The sequence below is a fragment of the Procambarus clarkii genome, chromosome 3, assembly GCF_040958095.1.
Source record: "Procambarus clarkii isolate CNS0578487 chromosome 3, FALCON_Pclarkii_2.0, whole genome shotgun sequence".
Taxonomy (NCBI): Eukaryota; Metazoa; Arthropoda; class Malacostraca; order Decapoda; family Cambaridae; genus Procambarus; species Procambarus clarkii.
The window spans coordinates 2448414-2469809 of record NC_091152.1 but is presented as its reverse complement, the minus strand read 5'-3'; positions in this window follow the sequence as shown (position 1 = coordinate 2469809).

Sequence of the window (21396 nt, the reverse complement as noted above, 5' to 3'; positions counted from 1 at the left end):
GTTTTCCACGTTTTTGTGAATTTTCCGTCCATGGGTAATAATTCATATATATATACGATAAAAATGATGCAAACACATAATTGATTAGATAATAACCTTAAATACTTCATTTTCAATCATCTATTTGTTTCTCGTTAAAATACTGAGTAAGATATTGAAAAGGGGAGAAGTTCGGTTTTTATTGCATATATCGACGTTTCAGCCGGATTAGAGCGGTTTTACGTGTACATCTTCCATCGTTAATATAAACGGAAAATCAAGAACATTATAGTTAATTCCAATGAAAACACATTGTTTTTTATCATTTGTATTGGAAACAACATTGTCATATGTCTTTTCTTGGAACTAAATAATACGAAACCTCGCTCTATGATTTGAAGTTAAAATCCTCAAATATGGTTATATAGTGACTTTTTTCACGTTTTTCATGTAATTTGATATTACGTAAATATATTCATTTTTACCAATATTTCGATACTATTTCATGTAGTATCACGATATGTGATTTGGCCTTCAAATCTCAGAATTTCGCATAATATTGCATTTTAAGCAAGTTTTCTTGCATTTTGCTTCGTACGAAAAATCATCGAATTTAGCAATATTTTAACGTTTATCATCTCCTTTTCCTTCATGTGATTTAAACAAAATATCATCGAATTAGGCAATATTTTGCCGTTTTCCACGTTTTTGTGAATTTTCCGTCCATGGGTAATAATTCATATATATACGATAAAAATGATGCAAACACATAATTGATTAGATAATAACCTTAAATACTTCATTTTCAATCATCTATTTGTTTCTCGTTAAAATACTGAGTAAGATATTGAAAAGGGGAGAAGTTCGGTTTTTATTGCATATATCGACGTTTCAGCCGGATTAGAGCGGTTTTACGTGTACATCTTCCATCATTAATATAAACGGAAAATCAAGAACATTATAGTTAATTCTAATGAAAACACATTGTTTTTTATCATTTGTATTGGAAACAACATTGTCATATGTCTTTTCTTGGATCTAAATAATACGAAACCTCGCTCTATGATTTGAAGTTAAAATCCTCAAATAAGGTTATATAGTGACTTTTTTCACGTTTTTCATGTAGTTTGATATTACGTAAATATATTCATTTTTACCATTATTTCGATACTATTTCATGTAGTATCACGATATGTGATTTGGCCTTCAAATCTCAGAATTTCGCATAATATTGCATTTTAAGCAAGTTTTCTTGCATTTTGTTTCGTACGAAAAATCATCGAATTTAGCAATATTTTAACGTTTATCATCCCCTTTTCCTACATGTGATTTAAACAAAATATCATCGAATTAGGCAATATTTTGCCGTTTTCCACGTTTTTGTAAATTTTCCGTCCATGGGTATTAATTCATATATATATACGATAACAATGTCAGACCACGGAGGAAAAATGAAACAGGAAATTTCCTTAAGTACTTTCGTATATTAAATACATCTTCAGAAGGTGTTTATTTTCGTGATATACACACATATACGATAAAAATGATGCAAACACATAATTGATTAGATAATAACCTTAAATACTTCATTTTCAATCTTCTATTTGTTTCTCGTTAAAATACTGAGTAAGATATTGAAAAGGGGAGAAGTTCGGTTTTTATTGCATATATCGACGTTTCAGCCGGATTAGAGCGGTTTTACGTGTACATCTTCCATCGTTAATATAAACGGAAAATCAAGAACATTATAGTTAATTCCAATGAAAACACATTGTTTTTTATCATTTGTATTGGAAACAACATTGTCATATGTCTTTTCTTGGAACTAAATAATACGAAACCTCGCTCTATGATTTGAAGTTAAAATCCTCAAATATGGTTATATAGTGACTTTTTTCACGTTTTTCATGTAATTTGATATTACGTAAATATATTCATTTTTACCAATATTTCGATACTATTTCATGTAGTATCACGATATGTGATTTGGCCTTCAAATCTCAGAATTTCGCATAATATTGCATTTTAAGCAAGTTTTCTTGCATTTTGCTTCGTACGAAAAATCATCGAATTTAGCAATATTTTAACGTTTATCATCTCCTTTTCCTTCATGTGATTTAAACAAAATATCATCGAATTAGGCAATATTTTGCCGTTTTCCACGTTTTTGTGAATTTTCCGTCCATGGGTAATAATTCATATATATACGATAAAAATGATGCAAACACATAATTGATTAGATAATAACCTTAAATACTTCATTTTCAATCATCTATTTGTTTCTCGTTAAAATACTGAGTAAGATATTGAAAAGGGGAGAAGTTCGGTTTTTATTGCATATATCGACGTTTCAGCCGGATTAGAGCGGTTTTACGTGTACATCTTCCATCATTAATATAAACGGAAAATCAAGAACATTATAGTTAATTCTAATGAAAACACATTGTTTTTTATCATTTGTATTGGAAACAACATTGTCATATGTCTTTTCTTGGATCTAAATAATACGAAACCTCGCTCTATGATTTGAAGTTAAAATCCTCAAATAAGGTTATATAGTGACTTTTTTCACGTTTTTCATGTAGTTTGATATTACGTAAATATATTCATTTTTACCATTATTTCGATACTATTTCATGTAGTATCACGATATGTGATTTGGCCTTCAAATCTCAGAATTTCGCATAATATTGCATTTTAAGCAAGTTTTCTTGCATTTTGTTTCGTACGAAAAATCATCGAATTTAGCAATATTTTAACGTTTATCATCCCCTTTTCCTACATGTGATTTAAACAAAATATCATCGAATTAGGCAATATTTTGCCGTTTTCCACGTTTTTGTAAATTTTCCGTCCATGGGTATTAATTCATATATATATACGATAACAATGTCAGACCACGGAGGAAAAATGAAACAGGAAATTTCCTTAAGTACTTTCGTATATTAAATACATCTTCAGAAGGTGTTTATTTTCGTGATATACACACATATACGATAAAAATGATGCAAACACATACTTGATTAGATAATAACCTTAAATACTTCATTTTCAATCTTCTATTTGTTTCTCGTTAAAATACTGAGTAAGATATTGAAAAGGGGAGAAGTTCGGTTTTTATGGCATATATCGACGTTTCAGCCGGATTAGAGCGGTTTTACGTGTACATCTTCCATCGTTAATATAAACGGAAAATCAAGAACATTATAGTTAATTCCAATGAAAACACATTGTTTTTTATCATTTGTATTGGAAACAACATTGTCATATGTCTTTTCTTGGAACTAAATAATACGAAACCTCGCTCTATGATTTGAAGTTAAAATCCTCAAATATGGTTATATAGTGACGTTTTTCACGTTTTTCATGTAGTTTGATATTACGTAATATATATTCATTTTTACCAATATTTCGATACTATTTCATGTAGTATCACGATATGTGATTTGGCCTTCAAATCTCAGAATTTCGCATAATATTGCATTTTAAGCAAGTTTTCTTGCATTTTGCTTCGTACGAAAAATCATCGAATTTAGCAATATTTTAACGTTTATCATCTCCTTTTCCTTCATGTGATTTAAACAAAATATCATCGAATTAGGCAATATTTTGCCGTTTTCCACGTTTTTGTGAATTTTCCGTCTATGGGTAATAATTCATATATATATACGATAAAAATGATGCAAACACATAATTGATTAGATAATAACCTTAAATACTTCATTTTCAATCATCTATTTGTTCCTCGTTAAAATACTGAGTAAGATATTGAAAAGGGGAGAAGTTCGGTTTTTATTGCATATATCGACGTTTCAGCCGGATTAGAGCGGTTTTACGTGTACATCTTCCATCGTTAATATAAACGGAAAATCAAGAACATTATAGTTAATTCTAATGAAAACACATTGTTTTTTATCATTTGTATTGGAAACAACATTGTCATATGTCTTTTCTTGGATCTAAATAATACGAAACCTCGCTCTATGATTTGAAGTTAAAATCCTCAAATATGGTTATAGTGACTTTTTTCACGTTTTTCATGTAGTTTGATATTACGTAAATATATTCATTTTTACCATTATTTCGATACTATTTCATGTAGTATCACGATATGTGATTTGGCCTTCAAATCTCAGAATTTCGCATAATATTGCATTTTAAGCAAGTTTTCTTGCATTTTGTTTCGTACGAAAAATCATCGAATTTAGCAATATTTTAACGTTTATCATCCACTTTTCCTACATGTGATTTAAACAAAATATCATCGAATTAGGCAATATTTTGCCGTTTTCCACGTTTTTGTAAATTTTCCGTCCATGGGTATTAATTCATATATATATACGATAACAATGTCAGACCACGGAGGAAAAATGAAACAGGAAATTTCCTTAAGTACTTTCGTATATTAAATACATCTTCAGAAGGTGTTTATTTTCGTGATATACACACATATACGATAAAAATGATGCAAACACATAATTGATTAGATAATAACCTTAAATACTTCATTTTCAATCTTCTATTTGTTTCTCGTTAAAATACTGAGTAAGATATTGAAAAGGGGAGAAGTTCGGTTTTTATGGCATATATCGACGTTTCAGCCGGATTAGAGCGGTTTTACGTGTACATCTTCCATCGTTAATATAAACGGAAAATCAAGAACATTATAGTTAATTCCAATGAAAACACATTGTTTTTTATCATTTGTATTGGAAACAACATTGTCATATGTCTTTTCTTGGAACTAAATAGTACGAAACCTCGCTCTATGATTTGAAGTTAAAATCCTCAAATATGGTTATATAGTGACGTTTTTCACGTTTTTCATGTAGTTTGATATTACGTAATATATATTCATTTTTACCAATATTTCGATACTATTTCATGTAGTATCACGATATGTGATTTGGCCTTCAAATCTCAGAATTTCGCATAATATTGCATTTTAAGCAAGTTTTCTTGCATTTTGCTTCGTACGAAAAATCATCGAATTTAGCAATATTTTAACGTTTATCATCTCCTTTTCCTTCATGTGATTTAAACAAAATATCATCGAATTAGGCAATATTTTGCCGTTTTCCACGTTTTTGTGAATTTTCCGTCCATGGGTAATAATTCATATATATATACGATAAAAATGATGCAAACACATAATTGATTAGATAATAACCTTAAATACTTCATTTTCAATCATCTATTTGTTTCTCGTTAAAATACTGAGTAAGATATTGAAAAGGGGAGAAGTTCGGTTTTTATTGCATATATCGACGTTTCAGCCGGATTAGAGCGGTTTTACGTGTACATCTTCCATCGTTAATATAAACGGAAAATCAAGAACATTATAGTTAATTCTAATGAAAACACATTGTTTTTTATCATTTGTATTGGAAACAACATTGTCATATGTCTTTTCTTGGATCTAAATAATACGAAACCTCGCTCTATGATTTGAAGTTAAAATCCTCAAATATGGTTATATAGTGACTTTTTTCACGTTTTTCATGTAGTTTGATATTACGTAAATATATTCATTTTTACCATTATTTCGATACTATTTCATGTAGTATCACGATATGTGATTTGGCCTTCAAATCTCAGAATTTCGCATAATATTGCATTTTAAGCAAGTTTTCTTGCATTTTGTTTCGTACGAAAAATCATCGAATTTAGCAATATTTTAACGTTTATCATCCCCTTTTCCTACATGTGATTTAAACAAAATATCATCGAATTAGGCAATATTTTGCCGTTTTCCACGTTTTTGTAAATTTTCCGTCCATGGGTATTAATTCATATATATATACGATAACAATGTCAGACCACGGAGGAAAAATGAAACAGGAAATTTCCTTAAGTACTTTCGTATATTAAATACATCTTCAGAAGGTGTTTATTTTCGTGATATACACACATATACGATAAAAATGATGCAAACACATAATTGATTAGATAATAACCTTAAATACTTCATTTTCAATCTTCTATTTGTTTCTCGTTAAAATACTGAGTAAGATATTGAAAAGGGGAGAAGTTCGGTTTTTATTGCATATATCGACGTTTCAGCCGGATTAGAGCGGTTTTACGTGTACATCTTCCATCGTTAATATAAACGGAAAATCAAGAACATTATAGTTAATTCCAATGAAAACACATTGTTTTTTATCATTTGTATTGGAAACAACATTGTCATATGTCTTTTCTTGGAACTAAATAATACGAAACCTCGCTCTATGATTTGAAGTTAAAATCCTCAAATATGGTTATATAGTGACGTTTTTCACGTTTTTCATGTAGTTTGATATTACGTAAATATATTCATTTTTACCAATATTTCGATACTATTTCATGTAGTATCACGATATGTGATTTGGCCTTCAAATCTCAGAATTTCGCATAATATTGCATTTTAAGCAAGTTTTCTTGCATTTTGCTTCGTACGAAAAATCATCGAATTTAGCAATATTTTAACGTTTATCATCTTTTCCTTCATGTGATTTAAACAAAATATCATCGAATTAGGCAATATTTTGCCGTTTTCCACGTTTTTGTGAATTTTCCGTCCATGGGTAATAATTCATATATATATACGATAAAAATGATGCAAACACATAATTGATTAGATAATAACCTTAAATACTTCATTTTCAATCATCTATTTGTTTCTCGTTAAAATACTGAGTAAGATATTGAAAAGGGGAGAAGTTCGGTTTTTATTGCATATATCGACGTTTCAGCCGGATTAGAGCGGTTTTACGTGTACATCTTCCTTCCTTAATATAAACGGAAAATCAAGAACATTATAGTTAATTCTAATGAAAACACATTGTTTTTTATCATTTGTATTGGAAACAACATTGTCATATGTCTTTTCTTGGAACTAAATAATACGAAACCTCGCTCTATGATTTGAAGTTAAAATCCTCAAATATGGTTATATAGTGACTTTTTTCACGTTTTTCATGTAATTTGATATTACGTAAATATATTCATTTTTACCAATATTTCGATACTATTTCATGTAGTGTCACGATATGTGATTTGGCCTTCAAATCTCAGAATTTCGCATAATATTGCATTTTAAGCAAGTTTTCTTGCATTTTGTTTCGTACGAAAAATCATCGAATTTAGCAATATTTTAACGTTTATCATCCCCTTTTCCTTCATGTGATTTAAACAAAATATCATCGAATTAGGCAATATTTTGCCGTTTTCCACGTTTTTGTAAATTTTCCGTCCATGGGTATTAATTCATATATATATACGATAAAAATGATGCAAACACATAATTGATTAGATAATAACCTTAAATACTTCATTTTCAATCATCTATTTGTTTCTCGTTAAAATACTGAGTAAGATATTGAAAAGGGGAGAAGTTCGGTTTTTATTGCATATATCGACGTTTCAGCCGGATTAGAGCGGTTTTACGTGTACATCTTCCCTCGTTAATATAAACGGAAAATCAAGAACATTATAGTTAATTCTAATGAAAACACATTGTTTTTTATCATTTGTATTGGAAACAACATTGTCATATGTCTTTTCTTGGAACTAAATAATACGAAACCTCGCTCTATGATTTGAAGTTAAAATCCTCAAATATGGTTATATAGTGACGTTTTTCACGTTTTTCATGTAGTTTGATATTACGTAATATATATTCATTTTTAAAAATATTTCGATACTATTTCATGTAGTATCACGATATGTGATTTGGCCTTCAAATCTCAGAATTTCGCATAATATTGCATTTTAAGCAAGTTTTCTTGCATTTTGCTTCGTACGAAAAATCATCGAATTTAGCAATATTTTAACGTTTATCATCTCCTTTTCCTTCATGTGATTTAAACAAAATATCATCGAATTAGGCAATATTTTGCCGTTTTCCACGTTTTTGTAAATTTTCCGTCCATGGGTATTAATTCATATATATATACGATAAAAATGATGCAAACACATAATTGATTAGATAATAACCTTAAATACTTCATTTTCAATCTTCTATTTGTTTTGTCGGAAAATCCGACACCATTTAATAATAATCATACAGATAATAGCTGTATTGTATAAACAAGTTACCCATAGAAAACGTAACTTGTAGTGGAATTACCGTCTATAGAAAACGGGATATCATCACCACATACTATTATAATTCACCAGCTATTCTGCTGGGAATTGTTCTTAAATACATTAGTCTTTGGACTTTACCATCATAAAAACATCTTATATAAATTAACTTAATTATCAATATTAAAGTAGAGTAAATGTGACCCTTCTATCACTTTCTGACATGTGGACAATGTAAGCCAGGCGTCAGAGGGAGGAAGGAGGGCAGCCATTGTTTGTTTATACGAGACCAGAGGCTCACACGGGAGCAAATTCGGCTCCTGTTAATTTTACTTGGACGTAGTGTTATGGAACCCAAAGGTGTACCATTATCAACACGCTGTCTACAAATTCAAGTTAAGTGTCTATCCGAAACCCATTATCTATCATTAGTGGCCATAATGTCATTGGGTAGGGTTAGCCGGTTAGAACGCGAAATCGCCTCAAACTAAAGGTAATTAAGCCAGGTCTTTATTGTTCCATGTATAGTGTTTTCTCTGAAATACTTATCATATATAGGAATCTGGCTTTACAGCTAGCGCCCTTTTGACAGGTCAAGCACGAGGAAGCAAGATTTGTGCACCAGTTACTGGGTGATGGAAGCTACCTCAAAGAGGATAATTTGGTGTCTACACCCTAGTTATACCTGGTGGACTAACCTGCTGTACTATAAGATAAGGAACCTTTTCAATGTATGTAGTCTATTCCTGTAGTTTGATTGGCTGCATATATATAAATTTAATAAACCCCCCTAATGTGTAGAGGATCGATTTGTGAGATTGAGATTATTGCAGAAATACAGTCCACTTATCATTATACAAATTGCTATCGAAGTATATAAATTAACGTAAATATAAATTCATATAAATTAAATAAATATAAATCTCACAGGTCGGTTCCCACATGTTTCTCGTTAAAATACTGAGTAAGATATTGAAAAGGGGAGAAGTTCGGTTTTTATTGCATATATCGACGTTTCAGCCGGATTAGAGCGGTTTTATGTGTACATCTTCCATCGTTAATATAAACGGAAAATCAAGAACATTATAGTTAATTCCAATGAAAACACATTGTTTTTTATCATTTGTATTGGAAACAACATTGTCATATGTCTTTTCTTGGAACTAAATAATACGAAACCTCGCTCTATGATTTGAAGTTAAAATCCTCAAATATGGTTATATAGTGACGTTTTTCACGTTTTTCATGTAGTTTGATATTACGTAATATATATTCATTTTTACCAATATTTCGATACTATTTCATGTAGTATCACGATATGTGATTTGGCCTTCAAATCTCAGAATTTCGCATAATATTGCATTTTAAGCAAGTTTTCTTGCATTTTGCTTCGTACGAAAAATCATCGAATTTAGCAATATTTTAACGTTTATCATCTCCTTTTCCTTCATGTGATTTAAACAAAATATCATCGAATTAGGCAATATTTTGCCGTTTTCCACGTTTTTGTAAATTTTCCGTCCATGGGTATTAATTCATATATATATACGATAAAAATGATGCAAACACATAATTGATTAGATAATAACCTTAAATACTTCATTTTCAATCTTCTGTTTGTTTTGTCGGAAAATCCGACACCATTTAATAATAATCATACAGATAATAGCTGTATTGTATAAACAAGTTACCCATAGAAAACGTAACTTGTAGTGGAATTACCGTCTATAGAAAACGGGATATCATCACCACATACTATTATAATTCACCAGCTATTCTGCTGGGAATTGTTCTTAAATACATTAGTCTTTGGACTTTACCATCATAAAAACATCTTATATAAATTAACTTAATTATCAATATTAAAGTAGAGTAAATGTGACCCTTCTATCGCTTTCTGACATGTGGACAATGTAAGCCAGGCGTCAGAGGGAGGAAGGAGGGCAGCCATTGTTTGTTTATACGAGACCAGAGGCTCACACGGGAGCAAATTCGGCTCCTGTTAATTTTACTTGGACGTAGTGTTATGGAACCCAAAGGTGTACCATTATCAACACGCTGTCTACAAATTCAAGTTAAGTGTCTATCCGAAACCCATTATCTATCATTAGTGGCCATTAATGTCATTGGGTAGGGTTAGCCGGTTAGAACGCGAAATCGCCTCAAACTAAAGGTAATTAAGCCAGGTCTTTATTGTTCCATGTATAGTGTTTTCTCTGAAATACTTATCATATATAGGAATCTGGCTTTACAGCTAGCGCCCTTTTGACAGGTCAAGCACGATGAAGCAAGATTTGTGCACCAGTTACTGGGTGATGGAAGCTACCTCAAAGAGGATAATTTGGTGTCTACACCCTAGTTATACCTGGTGGACTAACCTGCTGTACTATAAGATAAGGAACCTTTTCAATGTATGTAGTCTATTCCTGTAGTTTGATTGGCTGCATATATATAAATTTAATAAACCCCCCTAATGTGTAGAGGATCGATTTCTGAGATTGAGATTATTGCAGAAATACAGTCCACTTATCATTATACAAATTGCTATCGAAGTATATAAATTAATGTAAATATAAATTCATATAAATTAAATAAATATAAATCTCACAGGTCGGTTCCCACATGTTTCTCGTTAAAATACTGAGTAAGATATTGAAAAGGGAGAAGTTCGGTTTTTATTGCATATATCGACGTTTCAGCCGGATTAGAGCGGTTTTACGTGTACATCTTCCATCGTTAATATAAACGGAAAATCAAGAACATTATAGTTAATTCCAATGAAAACACATTGTTTTTTATCATTTGTATTGGAAACAACATTGTCATATGTCTTTTCTTGGAACTAAATAATACGAAACCTCGCTCTATGATTTGAAGTTAAAATCCTCAAATATGGTTATATAGTGACGTTTTTCATGTAGTTTGATATTACGTAATATATATTCATTTTTACCAATATTTCGATACTATTTCATGTAGTATCACGATATGTGATTTGGCCTTCAAATCTCAGAATTTCGCATAATATTGCATTTTAAGCAAGTTTTCTTGCATTTTGTTTCGTACGAAAAATCATCGAATATAGCAATATTTTGACTTTTATCATCTCCTTTTCCTTCATGTGATTTAACAAAATATCATCGAATTAGGCAATATTTTGCCGTTTTCCACTTTTTTGTGAATTTTCAGTCCATGGGTTTTAATTCATATATATACGATAAAAATGATGCAAACACATAATTGATTAGATAATAACCTTAAATACTTCATTTTCAATCATCTATTTGTTTCTCGTTAAAATACTGAGTAAGATATTGAAAAGGGGAGAAGTTCGGTTTTTATTGCATATATCGACGTTTCAGCCGGATTAGAGCGGTTTTACGTGTACATCTTCCCTCGTTAATATAAACGGAAAATCAAGAACATTATAGTTAATTCTAATGAAAACACATTGTTTTTTATCATTTGTATTGGAAACAACATTGTCATATGTCTTTTCTTGGAACTAAATAATACGAAACCTCGCTCTATGATTTGAAGTTAAAATCCTCAAATATGGTTATATAGTGACGTTTTTCACGTTTTTCATGTAGTTTGATATTACGTAATATATATTCATTTTTACCAATATTTCGATACTATTTCATGTAGTATCACGATATGTGATTTGGCCTTCAAATCTCAGAATTTCGCATAATATTGCATTTTAAGCAAGTTTTCTTGCATTTTGCTTCGTACGAAAAATCATCGAATTTAGCAATATTTTAACGTTTATCATCTCCTTTTCCTTCATGTGATTTAAACAAAATATCATCGAATTAGGCAATATTTTGCCGTTTTCCACGTTTTTGTAAATTTTCCGTCCATGGGTATTAATTCATATATATATACGATAAAAATGATGCAAACACATAATTGATTAGATAATAACCTTAAATACTTCATTTTCAATCTTCTATTTGTTTTGTCGGAAAATCCGACACCATTTAATAATAATCATACAGATAATAGCTGTATTGTATAAACAAGTTACCCATAGAAAACGTAACTTGTAGTGGAATTACCGTCTATAGATAACGGGATATCATCACCACATACTATTATAATTCACCAGCTATTCTGCTGGGAATTGTTCTTAAATACATTAGTCTTTGGACTTTACCATCATAAAAACATCTTATATAAATTAACTTAATTATCAATATTAAAGTAGAGTAAATGTGACCCTTCTATCACTTTCTGACATGTGGACAATGTAAGCCAGGCGTCAGAGGGAGGAAGGAGGGCAGCCATTGTTTGTTTATACGAGACCAGAGGCTCACACGGGAGCAAATTCGGCTCCTGTTAATTTTACTTGGACGTAGTGTTATGGAACCCAAAGGTGTACCATTATCAACACGCTGTCTACAAATTCAAGTTAAGTGTCTATCCGAAACCCATTATCTATCATTAGTGGCCATTAATGTCATTGGGTAGGGTTTTCCGGTTAGAACGCGAAATCGCCTCAAACTAAAGGTAATTAAGCCAGGTCTTTATTGTTCCATGTATAGTGTTTTCTCTGAAATACTTATCATATATAGGAATCTGGCTTTACAGCTAGCGCCCTTTTGACAGGTCAAGCACGAGGAAGCAAGATTTGTGCACCAGTTACTGGGTGATGGAAGCTACCTCAAAGAGGATAATTTGGTGTCTACACCCTAGTTATACCTGGTGGACTAACCTGCTGTACTATAAGATAAGGAACCTTTTCAATGTATGTAGTCTATTCCTGTAGTTTGATTGGCTGCATATATATAAATTTAATAAACCCCCCTAATGTGTAGAGGATCGATTTGTGAGATTGAGATTATTGCAGAAATACAGTCCACTTATCATTATACAAATTGCTATCGAAGTATATAAATTAACGTAAATATAAATTCATATAAATTAAATAAATATAAATCTCACAGGTCGGTTCCCACATGTTTCTCGTTAAAATACTGAGTAAGATATTGAAAAGGGGAGAAGTTCGGTTTTTATTGCATATATCGACGTTTCAGCCGGATTAGAGCGGTTTTACGTGTACATCTTCCATCGTTAATATAAACGGAAAATCAAGAACATTATAGTTAATTCCAATGAAAACACATTGTTTTTTATCATTTGTATTGGAAACAACATTGTCATATGTCTTTTCTTGGAACTAAATAATACGAAACCTCGCTCTATGATTTGAAGTTAAAATCCTCAAATATGGTTATATAGTGACGTTTTTCACGTTTTTCATGTAGTTTGATATTACGTAATATATATTCATTTTTACCAATATTTCGATACTATTTCATGTAGTATCACGATATGTGATTTGGCCTTCAAATCTCAGAATTTCGCATAATATTGCATTTTAAGCAAGTTTTCTTGCATTTTGCTTCGTACGAAAAATCATCGAATTTAGCAATATTTTAACGTTTATCATCTCCTTTTCCTTCATGTGATTTAAACAAAATATCATCGAATTAGGCAATATTTTGCCGTTTTCCACGTTTTTGTAAATTTTCCGTCCATGGGTATTAATTCATATATATATACGATAAAAATGATGCAAACACATAATTGATTAGATAATAACCTTAAATACTTCATTTTCAATCTTCTATTTGTTTTGTCGGAAAATCCGACACCATTTAATAATAATCATACAGATAATAGCTGTATTGTATAAACAAGTTACCCATAGAAAACGTAACTTGTAGTGGAATTACCGTCTATAGAAAACGGGATATCATCACCACATACTATTATAATTCACCAGCTATTCTGCTGGGAATTGTTCTTAAATACATTAGTCTTTGGACTTTACCATCATAAAAACATCTTATATAAATTAACTTAATTATCAATATTAAAGTAGAGTAAATGTGACCCTTCTATCGCTTTCTGACATGTGGACAATGTAAGCCAGGCGTCAGAGGGAGGAAGGAGGGCAGCCATTGTTTGTTTATACGAGACCAGAGGCTCACACGGGAGCAAATTCGGCTCCTGTTAATTTTACTTGGACGTAGTGTTATGGAACCCAAAGGTGTACCATTATCAACACGCTGTCTACAAATTCAAGTTAAGTGTCTATCCGAAACCCATTATCTATCATTAGTGGCCATTAATGTCATTGGGTAGGGTTAGCCGGTTAGAACGCGAAATCGCCTCAAACTAAAGGTAATTAAGCCAGGTCTTTATTGTTCCATGTATAGTGTTTTCTCTGAAATACTTATCATATATAGGAATCTGGCTTTACAGCTAGCGCCCTTTTGACAGGTCAAGCACGATGAAGCAAGATTTGTGCACCAGTTACTGGGTGATGGAAGCTACCTCAAAGAGGATAATTTGGTGTCTACACCCTAGTTATACCTGGTGGACTAACCTGCTGTACTATAAGATAAGGAACCTTTTCAATGTATGTAGTCTATTCCTGTAGTTTGATTGGCTGCATATATATAAATTTAATAAACCCCCCTAATGTGTAGAGGATCGATTTCTGAGATTGAGATTATTGCAGAAATACAGTCCACTTATCATTATACAAATTGCTATCGAAGTATATAAATTAATGTAAATATAAATTCATATAAATTAAATAAATATAAATCTCACAGGTCGGTTCCCACATGTTTCTCGTTAAAATACTGAGTAAGATATTGAAAAGGGAGAAGTTCGGTTTTTATTGCATATATCGACGTTTCAGCCGGATTAGAGCGGTTTTACGTGTACATCTTCCATCGTTAATATAAACGGAAAATCAAGAACATTATAGTTAATTCCAATGAAAACACATTGTTTTTTATCATTTGTATTGGAAACAACATTGTCATATGTCTTTTCTTGGAACTAAATAATACGAAACCTCGCTCTATGATTTGAAGTTAAAATCCTCAAATATGGTTATATAGTGACGTTTTTCATGTAGTTTGATATTACGTAATATATATTCATTTTTACCAATATTTCGATACTATTTCATGTAGTATCACGATATGTGATTTGGCCTTCAAATCTCAGAATTTCGCATAATATTGCATTTTAAGCAAGTTTTCTTGCATTTTGTTTCGTACGAAAAATCATCGAATATAGCAATATTTTGACTTTTATCATCTCCTTTTCCTTCATGTGATTTAACAAAATATCATCGAATTAGGCAATATTTTGCCGTTTTCCACTTTTTTGTGAATTTTCAGTCCATGGGTTTTAATTCATATATATACGATAAAAATGATGCAAACACATAATTGATTAGATAATAACCTTAAATACTTCATTTTCAATCATCTATTTGTTTCTCGTTAAAATACTGAGTAAGATATTGAAAAGGGGAGAAGTTCGGTTTTTATTGCATATATCGACGTTTCAGCCGGATTAGAGCGGTTTTACGTGTACATCTTCCCTCGTTAATATAAACGGAAAATCAAGAACATTATAGTTAATTCTAATGAAAACACATTGTTTTTTATCATTTGTATTGGAAACAACATTGTCATATGTCTTTTCTTGGAACTAAATAATACGAAACCTCGCTCTATGATTTGAAGTTAAAATCCTCAAATATGGTTATATAGTGACGTTTTTCACGTTTTTCATGTAGTTTGATATTACGTAATATATATTCATTTTTACCAATATTTCGATACTATTTCATGTAGTATCACGATATGTGATTTGGCCTTCAAATCTCAGAATTTCGCATAATATTGCATTTTAAGCAAGTTTTCTTGCATTTTGCTTCGTACGAAAAATCATCGAATTTAGCAATATTTTAACGTTTATCATCTCCTTTTCCTTCATGTGATTTAAACAAAATATCATCGAATTAGGCAATATTTTGCCGTTTTCCACGTTTTTGTAAATTTTCCGTCCATGGGTATTAATTCATATATATATACGATAAAAATGATGCAAACACATAATTGATTAGATAATAACCTTAAATACTTCATTTTCAATCTTCTATTTGTTTTGTCGGAAAATCCGACACCATTTAATAATAATCATACAGATAATAGCTGTATTGTATAAACAAGTTACCCATAGAAAACGTAACTTGTAGTGGAATTACCGTCTATAGATAACGGGATATCATCACCACATACTATTATAATTCACCAGCTATTCTGCTGGGAATTGTTCTTAAATACATTAGTCTTTGGACTTTACCATCATAAAAACATCTTATATAAATTAACTTAATTATCAATATTAAAGTAGAGTAAATGTGACCCTTCTATCACTTTCTGACATGTGGACAATGTAAGCCAGGCGTCAGAGGGAGGAAGGAGGGCAGCCATTGTTTGTTTATACGAGACCAGAGGCTCACACGGGAGCAAATTCGGCTCCTGTTAATTTTACTTGGACGTAGTGTTATGGAACCCAAAGGTGTACCATTATCAACACGCTGTCTACAAATTCAAGTTAAGTGTCTATCCGAAACCCATTATCTATCATTAGTGGCCATTAATGTCATTGGGTAGGGTTATCCGGTTAGAACGCGAAATCGCCTCAAACTAAAGGTAATTAAGCCAGGTCTTTATTGTTCCATGTATAGTGTTTTCTCTGAAATACTTATCATATATAGGAATCTGGCTTTACAGCTAGCGCCCTTTTGACAGGTCAAGCACGAGGAAGCAAGATTTGTGCACCAGTTACTGGGTGATGGAAGCTACCTCAAAGAGGATAATTTGGTGTCTACACCCTAGTTATACCTGGTGGACTAACCTGCTGTACTATAAGATAAGGAACCTTTTCAATGTATGTAGTCTATTCCTGTAGTTTGATTGGCTGCATATATATAAATTTAATAAACCCCCCTAATGTGTAGAGGATCGATTTGTGAGATTGAGATTATTGCAGAAATACAGTCCACTTATCATTATACAAATTGCTATCGAAGTATATAAATTAACGTAAATATAAATTCATATAAATTAAATAAATATAAATCTCACAGGTCGGTTCCCACATGTTTCTCGTTAAAATACTGAGTAAGATATTGAAAAGGGGAGAAGTTCGGTTTTTATTGCATATATCGACGTTTCAGCCGGATTAGAGCGGTTTTACGTGTACATCTTCCATCGTTAATATAAACGGAAAATCAAGAACATTATAGTTAATTCCAATGAAAACACATTGTTTTTTATCATTTGTATTGGAAACAACATTGTCATATGTCTTTTCTTGGAACTAAATAATACGAAACCTCGCTCTATGATTTGAAGTTAAAATCCTCAAATATGGTTATATAGTGACGTTTTTCACGTTTTTCATGTAGTTTGATATTACGTAATATATATTCATTTTTACCAATATTTCGATACTATTTCATGTAGTATCACGATATGTGATTTGGCCTTCAAATCTCAGAATTTCGCATAATATTGCATTTTAAGCAAGTTTTCTTGCATTTTGCTTCGTACGAAAAATCATCGAATTTAGCAATATTTTAACGTTTATCATCTCCTTTTCCTTCATGTGATTTAAACAAAATATCATCGAATTAGGCAATATTTTGCCGTTTTCCACGTTTTTGTAAATTTTCCGTCCATGGGTATTAATTCATATATATATACGATAAAAATGATGCAAACACATAATTGATTAGATAATAACCTTAAATACTTCATTTTCAATCTTCTATTTGTTTTGTCGGAAAATCCGACACCATTTAATAATAATCATACAGATAATAGCTGTATTGTATAAACAAGTTACCCATAGAAAACGTAACTTGTAGTGGAATTACCGTCTATAGAAAACGGGATATCATCACCACATACTATTATAATTCACCAGCTATTCTGCTGGGAATTGTTCTTAAATACATTAGTCTTTGGACTTTACCATCATAAAAACATCTTATATAAATTAACTTAATTATCAATATTAAAGTAGAGTAAATGTGACCCTTCTATCGCTTTCTGACATGTGGACAATGTAAGCCAGGCGTCAGAGGGAGGAAGGAGGGCAGCCATTATTTGTTTATACGAGACCAGAGGCTCACACGGGAGCAAATTCGGCTCCTGTTAATTTTACTTGGACGTAGTGTTATGGAACCCAAAGGTGTACCATTATCAACACGCTGTCTACAAATTCAAGTTAAGTGTCTATCCGAAACCCATTATCTATCGTTAGTGGCCATTAATGTCATTGGGTAGGGTTTGCCGGTTAGAACGCGAAATCGCCTCAAACTAAAGGTAATTAAGCCAGGTCTTTATTGTTCCATGTATAGTGTTTTCTCTGAAATACTTATCATATATAGGAATCTGGCTTTACAGCTAGCGCCCTTTTGACAGGTCAAGCACGATGAAGCAAGATTTGTGCACCAGTTACTGGGTGATGGAAGCTACCTCAAAGAGGATAATTTGGTGTCTACACCCTAGTTATACCTGGTGGACTAACCTGCTGTACTATAAGATAAGGAACCTTTTCAATGTATGTAGTCTATTCCTGTAGTTTGATTGGCTGCATATATATAAATTTAATAAACCCCCCTAATGTGTAGAGGATCGATTTCTGAGATTGAGATTATTGCAGAAATACAGTCCACTTATCATTATACAAATTGCTATCGAAGTATATAAATTAATGTAAATATAAATTCATATAAATTAAATAAATATAAATCTCACAGGTCGGTTCCCACATGTTTCTCGTTAAAATACTGAGTAAGATATTGAAAAGGGAGAAGTTCGGTTTTTATTGCATATATCGACGTTTCAGCCGGATTAGAGCGGTTTTACGTGTACATCTTCCATCGTTAATATAAACGGAAAATCAAGAACATTATAGTTAATTCTAATGAAAACACATTGTTTTTATCATTTGTATTGGAAACAACATTGTCATATGTCTTTTCTTGGATCTAAATAATACGAAACCTCGCTCTATGATTTGAAGTTAAAATCCTCAAATATGGTTATATAGTGACTTTTTTCACGTTTTTCATGTAGTTTGATATTACGTAAATATATTCATTTTTACCAATATTTCGATACTATTTCATGTAGTATCACGATATGTGATTTGGCCTTCAAATCTCAGAATTTCGCATAATATTGCATTTTAAGCAAGTTTTCTTGCATTTTGTTTCGTACGAAAAATCATCGAATATAGCAATATTTTGACTTTTATCATCTCCTTTTCCTTCATGTGATTTAACAAAATATCATCGAATTAGGCAATATTTTGCCGTTTTCCACTTTTTTGTGAATTTTCAGTCCATGGGTTTTAATTCATATATATACGATAAAAATGATGCAAACACATAATTGATTAGATAATAACCTTAAATTCTTCATTTTCAATCATCTATTTGTTTCTCGTTAAAATACTGAGTAAGATATTGAAAAGGGGAGAAGTTCGGTTTTTATTGCATATATCGACGTTTCAGCCGGATTAGAGCGGTTTTACGTGTACATCTTCCCTCGTTAATATAAACGGAAAATCAAGAACATTATAGTTAATTCTAATGAAAACACATTGTTTTTTATCATTTGTATTGGAAACAACATTGTCATATGTCTTTTCTTGGAACTAAATAATACGAAACCTCGCTCTATGATTTGAAGTTAAAATCCTCAAATATGGTTATATAGTGACGTTTTTCACGTTTTTCATGTAGTTTGATATTACGTAATATATATTCATTTTACCAATATTTCGATACTATTTCATGTAGTATCACGATATGTGATTTGGCCTTCAAATCTCAGAATTTCGCATAATATTGCATTTTAAGCAAGTTTTCTTGCATTTTGCTTCGTACGAAAAATCATCGAATTTAGCAATATTTTAACGTTTATCATCTCCTTTTCCTTCATGTGATTTAAACAAAATATCATCGAATTAGGCAATATTTTGCCGTTTTCCACGTTTTTGTAAATTTTCCGTCCATGGGTATTAATTCATATATATATACGATAAAAATGATGCAAACACATAATTGATTAGATTATAACCCTAAATACTTCATTTTCAATCTTCTATTTGTTTTGTCGGAAAATCCGACACCATTTAATAATAATCATACAGATAATAGCTGTATTGTATAAACAAGTTACCCATAGAAAACGTAACTTGTAGTGGAATTACCGTCTATAGAAAACGGGATATCATCACCACATACTATTATAATTCACCAGCTATTCTGCTGGGAATTGTTCTTAAATACATTAGTCTTTGGACTTTACCATCATAAAAACATCTTATATAAATTAACTTAATTATCAATATTAAAGTAGAGTAAATGTGACCCTTCTATCACTTTCTGACATGTGGACAATGTAAGCCAGGCGTCAGAGGGAGGAAGGAGGGCAGCCATTGTTTGTTTATACGAGACCAGAGGCTCACACGGGAGCAAATTCGGCTCCTGTTAATTTTACTTGGACGTAGTGTTATGGAACCCAAAGGTGTACCATTATCAACACGCTGTCTACAAATTCAAGTTAAGTGTCTATCCGAAACCCATTATCTATCATTAGTGGCCATTAATGCCATTGGGTAGGGTTAGCCGGTTAGAACGCGAAATCGCCTCAAACTAAAGGTAATTAAGCCAGGTCTTTATTGTTCCATGTATAGTGTTTTCTCTGAAATACTTATCATATATAGGAATCTGGCTTTACAGCTAGCGCCCTTTTGACAGGTCAAGCACGAGGAAGCAAGATTTGTGCACCAGTTACTGGGTGATGGAAGCTACCTCAAAGAGGATAATTTGGTGTCTACACCCTAGTTATACCTGGTGGACTAACCTGCTGTACTATAAGATAAGGAACCTTTTCAATGTATGTAGTCTATTCCTGTAGTTTGATTGGCTGCATATATATAAATTTAATAAACCCCCCTAATGTGTAGAGGATCGATTTGTGAGATTGAGATTATTGCAGAAATACAGTCCACTTATCATTATACAAATTGCTATCGAAGTATATAAATTAATGTAAATATAAATTCATATAAATTAAATAAATATAAATCTCACAGGTCGGTTCCCACATGTTTCTCGTTAAAATACTGAGTAAGATATTGAAAAGGGGAGAAGTTCGGTTTTTATTGCATATATCGACGTTTCAGCCGGATTAGAGCGGTTTTACGTGTACATCTTCCATCGTTAATATAAACGGAAAATCAAGAACATTATAGTTAATTCCAATGAAAACACATTGTTTTTTATCATTTGTATTGGAAACAACATTGTCATATGTCTTTTCTTGGAACTAAATAATACGAAACCTCGCTCTATGATTTGAAGTTAAAATCCTCATATATGGTTATATAGTGACGTTTTTCACGTTTTTCATGTAGTTTGATATTACGTAATATATATTCATT